The sequence below is a fragment of the Sorex fumeus genome, unplaced genomic scaffold, assembly GCF_029834395.1.
Source record: "Sorex fumeus unplaced genomic scaffold, SorFum_2.1 ptg000131l, whole genome shotgun sequence".
Classification (NCBI taxonomy): Eukaryota; Metazoa; Chordata; class Mammalia; order Eulipotyphla; family Soricidae; genus Sorex; species Sorex fumeus.
The window spans coordinates 11,059,355-11,071,393 of NW_026606188.1; positions in this window are offsets into that span (position 1 = coordinate 11,059,355).

A 12,039-nucleotide genomic window follows, 5' to 3' on the forward strand; every position below is an offset into this window, starting at 1 on the left:
AGAGAGCGGCTTGGAACGCCTTCAAGAGCGTCGAAGAAAGAGCTAAGAGGACGAAGAACCTCCGGCTCCGGGCACATCTCTTTGATTCCACTGTTCTTCCTGCATTAACATATGCCTCAGAGACCTGGGCCCTACGCAAACAGGATGAGAACACTATTCGGGTCTCCCAAAAAGGAATTGAAAGGAACCAAGAATATGGAGCAAAGGAACTTCAGAAAGACCATCACTCAGAACACTGCTCGCTGATATCCAGTTAGCAAACTTTCATGTACCAATGCAGTCAATAAAGAGTAGGCTCTGACACTGAGCTATTTGTTGATTCAGTAAATACCAAGGAGGATACAATAACAAATGAGAGAGGGGAGACCACTGCTCTCACCGTCTGGCTATTGGTGAGACACTGGTCTAAGGAGGGATTTTGGAGGGAATTGATGGCAAAACTGTACAGTACTGTGAGTAATAGTACTGTACCCTGAGGCCAGCAATGCAGGATAGAAATCTGAAGGGCTTGGAAGAAGAGATGATGCTAGAATGGAAAGAAGTGCTGGTGGGACACTCTGAAATGGCTGGTGCTGTCAGTCAAGGAATGCAGCAAGTAAAGAAAGGGGACTGGAGTAATTAATGTTCTATCCGTCCTCCCTCCCTGTGTCATCCCAGGCTGACCCATTACAAAATTCAAGTGAAAGCCGGAAGACTAAGGCTTCTATTCAGGTTACCCTCCAGGGCTGAGAGCAAAGGGCAGTAGAAACTGAATGGCAGATGTCGGACTCAGCTTCCCGTCTAAACACTTCATTGACTTGAGTCCAGGTCATGGGAAGATCTCTCCCTTTCCACCCTGTTACCCCTCCCTCAATAAATGGTCCTTCCAAATATTTGATGTTTTATAGTAACAGCAAAGAACTTCACTCCCAAGGAATAGGAACACTCATAAATAATATCAACACTTACAAATTTCAAAGCATTTACTTTCAATGCTCCTCAAGGGTCGATTATGAAAGGTTTGGAGTTCTCTCTTGCAAGGATTGGTGATAATAACAACTTGACCAGGGCTGGCTCCCATAGTCTGCGCCTTGCTAAGAAAACTTCAAAAGCAGCAACTCTGACTTAAAATTTAGGCTTCCATTAGAAAGGAAACTCTTAAAAATTATCAAGGCAATAAAATGAACCAATATTAACATTTTTGTGCTGTGTCTGCACAGATTTAAAGAAAACAAACCAATGTCAACATCCCCCCACACACACACAGAAGCTTTCTTCCTTATTACGACAACATAATTTGTCCTATTCTTTGGGGAATTTTTTAGTCACTGTGATTTACAATATTGTCAATGATAGATGATAAAGTCTCATATGTTTAATGTTCTAAAATCATAGCTCCCACCAGAAATTCCTTTTTCTTCTACCATTGTCTCAGAATACCTCCTTAAACTCACCAGCACCATCATTTCCCCACTATGGTAAGCTCAGTTCTGTAGAAAAGTTCACAGATTTTCTAGCTTTGGGTCATTTGGTACTCCCTTCATGTTAATTTATACCCACATATGAGAGAGATCATTTGATATCTGCCCCACCTCTTCTGGCTGGCTTCCCTCGCATGGTACCCACCAATTCTATCCAGAAAAAGGCAAAATGCTTGATTTTTTTTTGCTTTTTACAAATGACTAACATTGAATTGTTTATATATATTATAGATTCTTGTCTACTCATCTGTTCTTGGAAACTTGAGTTGTTTCCAGATTTGCACTATTGTGAATTATGCTGCAATGAACAAAGAAGTGCAAATGTCTTTTCTGAATAGAATTTTCAAACCCTGGGGTAGATATTCAGAAGTGGAGTTGATTGTTCATATAGAAGTTTGATTCTTAGTTTTGTTGAGAACTGTCTATGTTGTTTTCCAAAAGGTTGAGTTGGGCAACATTCCCACCAGCAGTGAATGAGGGTTCATTCTCCTGCTGACACTGGTTATGTTTGTTCTTTTTTAATGTGTGTCAGTCATCTGCCCTGTTTTCAGTAAATTACTCAAAATGTTGAAATAGTATCTTTGCATTCCCCCTTTGTAAAATTTCAATGTCTTGAATACCCTTCTATTCATGGTCTCAAAATATTTTATGAAAATTTATTTATCCAATGGGCTGGAGTGATAGCACAACGGGTAGAGCATTTTGCCTTGCAGGTGGCTGACCCGGGTTCAATTCCTCCATCCCACTCTGAGAGCCGGGCAAGCTACCAATAGTATCTTGCCCGCACAGCAGAGCCTGGCAAGCTCCCCATGTCATATTTGATATGCCAAGTACAGTAACAACAAGTCTCACAATGAAGATGTTACTGCTGCCCGCTGGAGCAAATTGATGAACAACCGGTGGACAGTGCTACAGTGCTATTTACCATATATATACATATATATATATATATATATATATATAGTTAGAGTCAAACTAATCCTTCTTTCCTGATTGTTGAAATAAATGAAACAGAAGAGATTTTTAAAAAAAAACTAGACCCCTAGTGTCAGAGTAAGTCTATTGCTGAATGAAATTCAACTTGCATATCTCTACAGTCTTTTCATTTCTTACATACCTAGAAAGAATCTCCATCTTTTTTTTCTATTTCCCTACTCTAATAATAAAGGAGCCACCTTCTAAGGAAACTTAAAGATGGTTGAGCAGGTAATAGATATAAGGTGCTGCACTTTAGATCAGTCATACTGAATCTCACAACACATTCAGAGCATCTGAGGAATCTTACAAAATCCTGGGACTCTGGCTCGACCCCAAGACAATTAAATCAGAAAGTTTGGGGGTGAACCCAGATACCAGTATTTTTGTACTCTCTCTAGGTGATTCCAATGTATAGTCAAATTTAACAACTGTTGTTTGAAACCCTTAGCCTTCAAAGTGTGGTTCACAAAGCAACAGTATCCTCTGGGAGCCACTGGGACATGCAGGATTTCATGTGTCACCCAGACCTACTCAAAACAAAGTACATTTTAACAAGCTCCCAGGTGGTTAACATGTACATTCAAGTTTGAAAAGCAGTGCTTTAAATAATTCAATAAGCAAATGCGGTCAGTAGCAGTATCCCCAGTTTATAAATGAAGAAATGTGTTCACAGAGGTCAAGGACTATGCAGATTCTAACAGAGGCTGCTTGACTCAAAAGTCTTTTTTTTGTTTTTTTTGGTGTGTGTGTTTTTTAAACCACGTCTATTCAGGACTGGAGGAGGGGATTCACAAACTCCTCTTTTATTTTATTATTTTTTTTTGAAAAACTGATGAAAGCTTTCAAACCCTTACCCAAAAATTCAGGCAAAATTATTTTTCAAGACAGACAATAGTTCCTGGAGGGTTTGTACCTCAGAACCCCTCCCCCCCCATGTAAATTAGCAGCACCAAATACCTAGGCTATAACCATCACCAACACTTCCTTTATCCTCCTTTTTTCCCGTTTTATAAACTATATGATATGCAGGGGTTTTTTTTTTCAAAATTAAAAAGATCCATGAAGAAAGTAAGATTTATCTGTGAAAGACATACACACAAAACATTTCCTCCAAACGGTTCACACAATCTGGGAATTTTGCAACCAAATTTCCTTCCAGAAAGTCACATTGACAAGGTAACATTGTGCGAGGGATCTTTTCCACACCTGGTAGCAGTTGAGCATAATTGTTCAGCAGCTGGTACTGATTTAGAATTCTTTCACTTTATCTCATTATTGCTTTCTCAGGATTTTTTTTCTAGTTGGAGCTGCTGCTCCTGTTTCTACACGATGTATGTTTTAATGCTAAAAGGACACACTTTTAAAGAACCCTGGAGAGTGGGAGATATAAAAGTTATTTCTTTATGTACCGTTTTGCAGTTTGACTTATTTAAATTGACAATGTAGGCTATTAGAAGTGGAAAAATCTAAGGGTAAGAAAAGATCCAACTTGTTGGCAATCTTTGGTCTTAAGTCTCTTTCTAGCTTTTAGGTAGTTTAGCTGAATTTATAAGTATATGACTTGCAGCTATTTGTGAGTTAGAATGCCAAGAAATGGTTGTGAGGAAACAAAGATATCTTTCCTGGGTGGAAAATCTCATGAACTACATGTGCACATAGCATTAGCTAAATTATATGACTGAAGTAAGAGAGGAATATTTGGTATAATAAAGTATTTTCAGAAGAAAATAAGAGGAAAAGGTAAAAGATTTAAATGTAAAGAATAAAAATAAAGTAATTATTGCTTACCCCAAAATGTAGAAGCATACATATGGCATGATAACATAGCAAGTAATTTGTAAGGGTATTTATTTGGAAGTGCAATGTGGTATATTTTTTAATGTATTTACCTGACACAAATATCACTGGCCCAGGTTGAAATAAAAATGCTACCCCAGATTGAGATTTTAGAGAACAAATATATTACACACCTGAACATTAAACAATGATACACCTAAAGAACAAAGTTTACTTACACAGATATCTATTATTTTTAAAATAACCCATGAAGACAAAAGAAACACAAGCTGAAACTAACACCATCCAAGTGCTAGAAAATATTTGTAGTCAATACACAAGATAAAGCATTGATATCCTGGCTATATATAAATATCACCCCAAAAAATCACAACACCTCACCAAAAAATGGAAAGAAGAAATGAACAAATATTTCTCTGAGAAAGACTAATGGCTGATGAACAGGCACATGAAAAGAAAATGCATGTCATGACTTATTTTAGGGAAATCCAAATCAAGATGATAATGCAATATCATCCTACACCGGTGAGAATGGCATGGAAACAATTTCTATCGATAGGGATGTGGTTAAAAAAATGAAATAGGAACTCTCATCCACTGCTGGTATGTATGTCTTCTGTGGAGAACAGTATGGAGGGTTCTCAGTAAATTCAGAATTGAGCTCCCATATGACACAGTAATTTACACTTTTGGGTGTCAATCCCCAGAACAGAAAAACTTTCGCTCAAATAATGCACACCATATTCATTGCAGCACTCAGTACCATAGCTAAGATTTTGAATCAATCTAGACGTCCAGCGACAGACAAGTGGTCCATGAAGATGTGGTAATTGTGCACAATGGAATATTAAACAGCTGTAAGGAGTAAGGAAATCAAGCAATTTGCTGTAACATAGATGGAACTGGAAGACATAATGTTAAATGAAGTAAGCCAGAAGAAGGATAAACACAGGAAGATTTCATTTCTATGTGCTACTTAGAGTAACTGGCTGTGGGAATGCGATATTTAAAAGGGAGGGGTGCCCAGATAGACCTCGGTCCCAGAGGTTACAGAGGAGAGCAAAGAATGAGTGGAGGGGAGGAGAGGGGAGGGGAGACAGATGAGAAGCAGTGGCGCTAGATCAGAGGACTCAGGTACAAAGGTGTGTTAAGGAATGAATGAGACAAATATCCAAACTGCGGAGCCAACAACACTGAAGTCAAGAAACCCAAACTTTAACAACTGAACTTCGAAAGGTTCCTGTCAAGAGGGTAGGCTGGATAGATGAGAGGGATATTGGTGGGTACCTGGGAACACTGGTAAAGGGAAGTTGACGCTGGTGTTGAGATCAGTGCTGCAATGTTGTATGTCTAAAACTCAACTATGAATAACTTTATAAATCATCGTGTTTTAATAAATTTAAAGAAATCAGTCCATAAGAAAAAATAAATAAAATAGTCCATGGAGAAAAATAAGGTAGCGACCAGGGATATAGTACATGGGCTAGGAGCATGTGCTTTGCATGCACAGACACCCAAGTTGAACCCCTGTCACCCCATGTCATATGTGCACCACTGGGTCTAGCCCTAGAGAGAGACCCTGGGGGTGGACCTTGCGGGTCTCAGTCCCACTAAGTGTGAGAAGTACCACATCATAAGGCCCTCACATACAACTGTCTGGTCTGGTGGGTACCACGGGGTGTGATTGCCTCCCACCCCAAGCGCTGCTTGAAATCACCTCAATAAAGTTGCTCAAAAACATTAACAATGTAAAGAACTATTCTAAAAAGCACAAAATTCATAAAGTTGTCTCTTTAATAGATTTGGGTAAGATAAAATAATAAATAATAAATAAAGGCCCTCCCGTTGTTCATCGATTTGCTCGAGCGGGCCCAGTAACATCTCCATTGCAGACTTTGTTGCTATTGTGTCTGGCATATCGAATACATCACGGGTAGCTTGCCAGGCTCTGCCATGCGGGCGAGATACTCTCAGTAGCTTGCCAGGCTCTCCGAGAGGGGCGGAGGAATCGAATTCGGGTCGGCCATGTTGGCTGCGTGCAAGGCAAACGCCCTACCGCTGTCCTATCACTCCTAGCATATTCTAATTACTCTGACTTGGAAAACTAAATGAACTCATTAAAGCCATGAGATGTTACAAAAAAAGTATTTAAAAATGCTTAAAAACTTGTATACAGCACTGTAATTAGGTAAAATATCAGGCTGTGTTCTGAATCTAAATTAATTTTTATATTTAAGTATCACAGAGACCTAATAAAGAGGAAATTTTATTTTATTTTATTATTTTTTTTTACTAGTGGGCTGGAGCGATAGCACAGCAGTAGGGCATTTGCCTTGCACGCAGCCAACATGGCCGACCCGAGTTTGATTCTTCTGCCCCTCTCGGAGAGCCCGACAAGCTACCGAGAGTATCTCGCCTGCCCGGCAGAGCCTGGCAAGCTCCCCATGATGTATTCGATAGGCCAAACACAGTAACAACAAAGTCTCCAATGGAGACGTTACTGGGCCCGCTCGAGCAAATCGACAAACAATGGGAGGACCTTTACTTTTACCTTTACTAGTGAAACACCATGGGGTACAGTTGTAGACTTAAAACTTTCATGCTTGGGTTTCAGTTATACAATGATCAAGTACCCATCCCTCCACCAGTGCCCATTCTCTAACACCAATGAACCCAGTAGCTCTCCCACACCCTCGCCCCCACCCCCGCCCCACCTCTGTGTCAGGGCATTCCCTTTTGCTCTCTCTTTCCTTTAGGGTGTTGTGGTCTGCAATAGAGGTATTGAGTGGCAATCGTGTTCAGTCTATAATCTACTTTCAGCACACATCTCCCATCCCGAGCGAGTCCTCCAAACACCCTTTACTTGATGTTCCTGTCTCTATCTGTGCTGCCTTTTCTCCCAGCATGTGCTGCCAGCTTCCAAGCCATGAAGCAGACCTCCTGGTACTTATCTCAACTAATATTGGGTGTTCATCTCTCCTTCTGTTATTTTATATTTCCCAGATAAGTGCAGTCTTTCTATGTCTGTCCCTCTCTTTCTGACTCATTTCACTTAGCATGGTACTTTCCATGTAGAACCACTTCTTTGTAAATTTCAATACTTCATCATTTCTAACAGCTGCACAGTATTCCATTGTGTAGATGTACCAAACTTCCTTTAACCAGTCATCTGTTCTTGGGCACTTGTGAACATTTTGAACATTTGAACTTTTGAACTTTTGAACATTTTGGCTATTGTGAACAGTGCGGCTATGAACATACAAGTGCAGATGTTATATCGACTATACTTTTTTGCCTCTCTGGAATATATTCCCAGGAGTGGTATTTCTGAATCAAATAGAAGCTTAATTTTTAATTTTTTGAGAATCGTCCATACTGTTTTCCAAAAGGGCTGAACCAGTCGGCATTCCCACCATCAGTGAAGGAGAGTCCCTTTCTCGCCACATTCACGCCAACACCGATTGCTTTTGTTCTTTTGGATGTGGGCTAGTCTCTGTGGTGGGAAATGATATCTCATTGTTGTTTTGATCTGCGTCTCCCTGATGATTAGTGATGTAGAGCATTTTCTCATGTGCCTTTTTGCCATTTGGATTTCCTCTTTGACAAAGTTTCTGTTGACTTCATTACCCCATTTTTTTATGGGGTTGGATGTTTTCTTCTTGTGGAGACAGGCAATGTTATTTACCAAGTAAGACCTTTAAGACTTAATTATTTAAGTCACTTGGTGACAAATTTTCTCTGAAGCAGCCAGAGCTAGAATCATGTACTTTATAGCATGGATGCCTCAAATTCAGTTCCACCCCCACAGAATGCAGAGAATTTGCCATGCTGTCTTGATTCATTTTTCCATTTTCTCCATACCTATTCTCCAATATTAATTCTTACAAATCATTAAGAAGTTTAATTTTACTAGTTTTTATTTGTTTTCCATTTTATTGGGATATCATGATTTCCAATGACACTTTCATACATACATCTTCCCAATACCACACTAACCACCAGAGCATTGCCTCCCTCTTCTCAAGGACCATCACATTCCACATCCCACCTCATGTAAGCTCAGTTCCATAGACCAACTTTCCAATTCTGTGTCCATTAGCCATTTGGTGCTACTTACTTTCATTATTTATTTTTCTTTAATGTGTATAAATATGATGTGTTTCTTTTCTCCTAAAATTCTGTGCTATTTATTTTTGTTTTATTTCCAAGGAATTTATATGACCCCCTCCATTTCTATTTGTCATTAATTTCCATATTGAACATTGCCATCTATGAGAATAGTTGATACAATTGTGATTCAACTTGTGGTCAATCTCAGAGAATGTCCCATGTCTACTGGACAGTAACATATGCTCAACTTCTGGGGGGAGGAAGAAGAAGAAAGAAGAAGAAGAAGAAGAAGAAGAAGAAGAAGAAGAAGAAGAAGAAGAAGAAGAAGAAGGAGGAGGAGGAGGAGGAGGAGGAGGAGGAGGAGGAGGAGGAGGAGGAGGAGGAGGAGGAGGAGGAGGAGGAGGAGGGAGGAGTGGGAGTGGGAGGGGAAGAGGAGGGAGGGGAAGACGGAAAGGAGGGGGGATGGGAGGAGGGACATGAGGGAGAGGAGGGAGAGGAGGAGGGAGGGGAGGAGGAAGAGGAGGGAGAGGAAGAGAGGAGGAGGGAGAGGAGGAGAGAGAAGAAAAAGGGAGAGGAGAAGGGAAAGGAGGAGGGGGAGGAGGGAGAGGAGGTGGAAGAGAGTCATTGTAACTTGCACATTTAACTGCAATCAGAATTTTCACTCTGTAAATTATTGTTTTTCAAGTGATGTCAATATATGCACTGTGTTCTTTTGCACATATATTTAGGACATGCAGAGTCTGTGTTCATTATAATAGACAATTTTCATGAATATTTATAATTCCCAAGTTGAATAGTTAGAATTACATTAATTTGCATTGCTATTGATAGAGTTAAGGTTTAGATTTACCTATTAGAGTTCTTATAAATCTCGTTAATAGATGTAATAGAGGTCCCCTTAGCAATGTGCCCTCAAGTAATTCTGAAACCATGGCAATAGAAAGCATTAAAGTGTCTTGAAACAATTTTCCCTTTAAAATAGTGTCTCTGTGGCTTGCCAGATATTTATTGCAACACTGTGCTTTATATCTTTATCTTTCTTAATACAGAATTAGCATTGATATTGGCTTCAGAAGGGAATTATTGTGTAGAACGAATGCCCAAATGATGAAGAAATAGCATTTTATTCATCTTATTAAGGTGAGTAGCATAGTTGTAATGACTTAACAGAATGCTGACTCGAATATTATGACATTTTGTAGAATTATATATTTAACATCAAGTTTACAAAATTGTGTATTTGACTGAAAAACTATTGTCAGATTCAAGTAGCATATATTTAAGAAGACTGGATAAAGCATAAGATTTATGACATAAACTATAATTTAAATCCCTATTTTCTTAATTCACAAGCAATACCACCCTCCTGCCAAATCAAATACTTAAGTGATAGAAACCTGATCCCAACTAAGAGGCAGGAAAGTATGAGTAAGACTATATTCTCCTACCTCTGCCACTACCTAGCCACAGAGCCTTGGAAAGAACCTTCTAGCACTTGAGATGTTTCTTTTTTCTTAGTGAAAAATGATATTTGAGGAGAAGTTGGCCTCTTTACTTGCTTACTGCTCTTTCCTTCAAGATGCCATCACCTTTATAAAGTCCAAAGGAAAAAAAAGTAGGCAATAGCTATGTTGGCTCCTTCTAACCTGGCTACCACATAGTGTTAATAAGAAGCACATATACACAGAATTCTTAGAAACAACGAAGAGTATGAAGCAATGCAAGACAAAAAGAGACAAAGGCAGAGGTGATACTCCATTACTAATTATCCCTAACCCATCAGCTTTAAGTTGTGTCCAGACTCTTCTAATTTGAGTCCTATACTGTATCTCCTTCATTTTCTAATGTATTGGTAGTCAGAATCTTAACCTTAAAATAAACAATGACATCTTTTTTAAATATGACAAAACTTCAAAGAGCACCATATGATAATAATAGATTCAAAATCTATAATTTTATAGGAAAAGATGTACAATAAAGTTATCAGATAACAAAAGTAAAATGCAAATAGTAAAAAAGACACTACAAGTTTATTAACCTTTGGGGTGTTGTTTTTGGGCCATATCCAGGGCTTAATTCAGGTCCGAATTCATGGATCAGTCCTGCTGGGCTGAGGGGAACAGATGGGATGCCAGGGGTCAAACCCAGGTGAAGCAAGGGCCCCGCTCACTGTGCCGACACTCTGGCCCCAAAACCTTAGTAACTTTTATGGTAATTTATTATTTACAGCACCTCCTACATGTATCTTTAAAGACTCAACATTACATAATATGTGTGTATACTATCTCAAGAGACTTAAACGGGTGTAAAAATAAATCCTTGTAGTCTAGATTCTAATAAAAAGTGACACGTATAGTACAATTTATATATATATATATATATATATATATAAGCATAACATTTTGTACAGACTATGTTTTGGTGTGTTACTGCAAAGCCTGTATCATAAACTTTTGTCCCATATTAGCAATTTCTATATTGTGTTCCCATTGTATCCCTAAAATTTAAGCTGATTGAAGAAAAAGTATTTTTATTAATAGATTCTTTTTATAAATGTCTTAAGATAAATATCAGCTTTGTATTGAAACAAATACTTGCTGCTGAGTGAAACAAATAGCAACCTTATTTCTCTTTTCTGTCATCTTGATAATACTGAATGTTTACCAGAAACTGGGTAGAATGGGGGCCGGAGTGATAGTATAGCAGGTAGAGTGTTTGCCTTGCACACGGCTGACCTGAATTCGATCCCTCCGCCCCTCTCAGAGAGTCCTGCAAGCTATCAAGACTATTCCATCCACACGGCAAAGCCTGGCAAGCTACCCGTGACGTATTCGATATGCCAAAAATAGTAACAACAAGTCTCACAATGGAGATGTTACTGGTCCCGCTCGAGAAAATCGATGAACAACAGGAGGACAGTGCTACAGTGCTACAGGGTGGAATGGAAGTATAAAATATGTTCTGCAAACATCAAGAGGTCAATATAGGAGTCAAGCTAATAGACTCTTCACCGTCTTGTAACTGTCCTTTCTAGTAAACATACCCTCTGAGACAGCCAGGGAAGGAGACACAGGTATGGAGTTAGTGTTGCAGCTTTAACTGCCTCTGCCCAACCACTGTATCACCACTTAATAGAATTATTCCATAATATCCGCCTTCCCAGTCACAGTATCCTAGATCCTTAGCACTTGATTTGGTGCCTAATATAAAGAAATCAGAATGAGAAAGAGTGTTTTTTTAATCCAACATTACAAAGAGATATATCATCTTTTCTACCATGACACAACCTACAGTAGAGTTCTCGAGAAAATGTCTTGTCTTGGCCACCACCAAACATATTGCACAATTCAGAATATTGGAGCCATTGTCATCTATGAAGTAGCTCCATAATACTTTGGGAACAGGAAATGGCAGGGACTGTGTAATAATCACTACCTCATGTACACATCAGACTGAGCCCCCTCTAATAAAATTCAGTCCTCTCTTCTTCTTTGAAGGAACGAGAGAGGAATGCTAGTCCCCAACAATAGCCAGACTAATTCCTGTCTCTTTCACAGGAAGGGTGCTAAAATCCATTCTACATAGTAAAATATTCTCACAGACCCCCAATAAAAGAAGGAAGTATTAATTTTTCTAATGTAAATACCTCTTTTACCGGTCAATATTTTAGGTGTTTTGGAATTGTACTGCATCC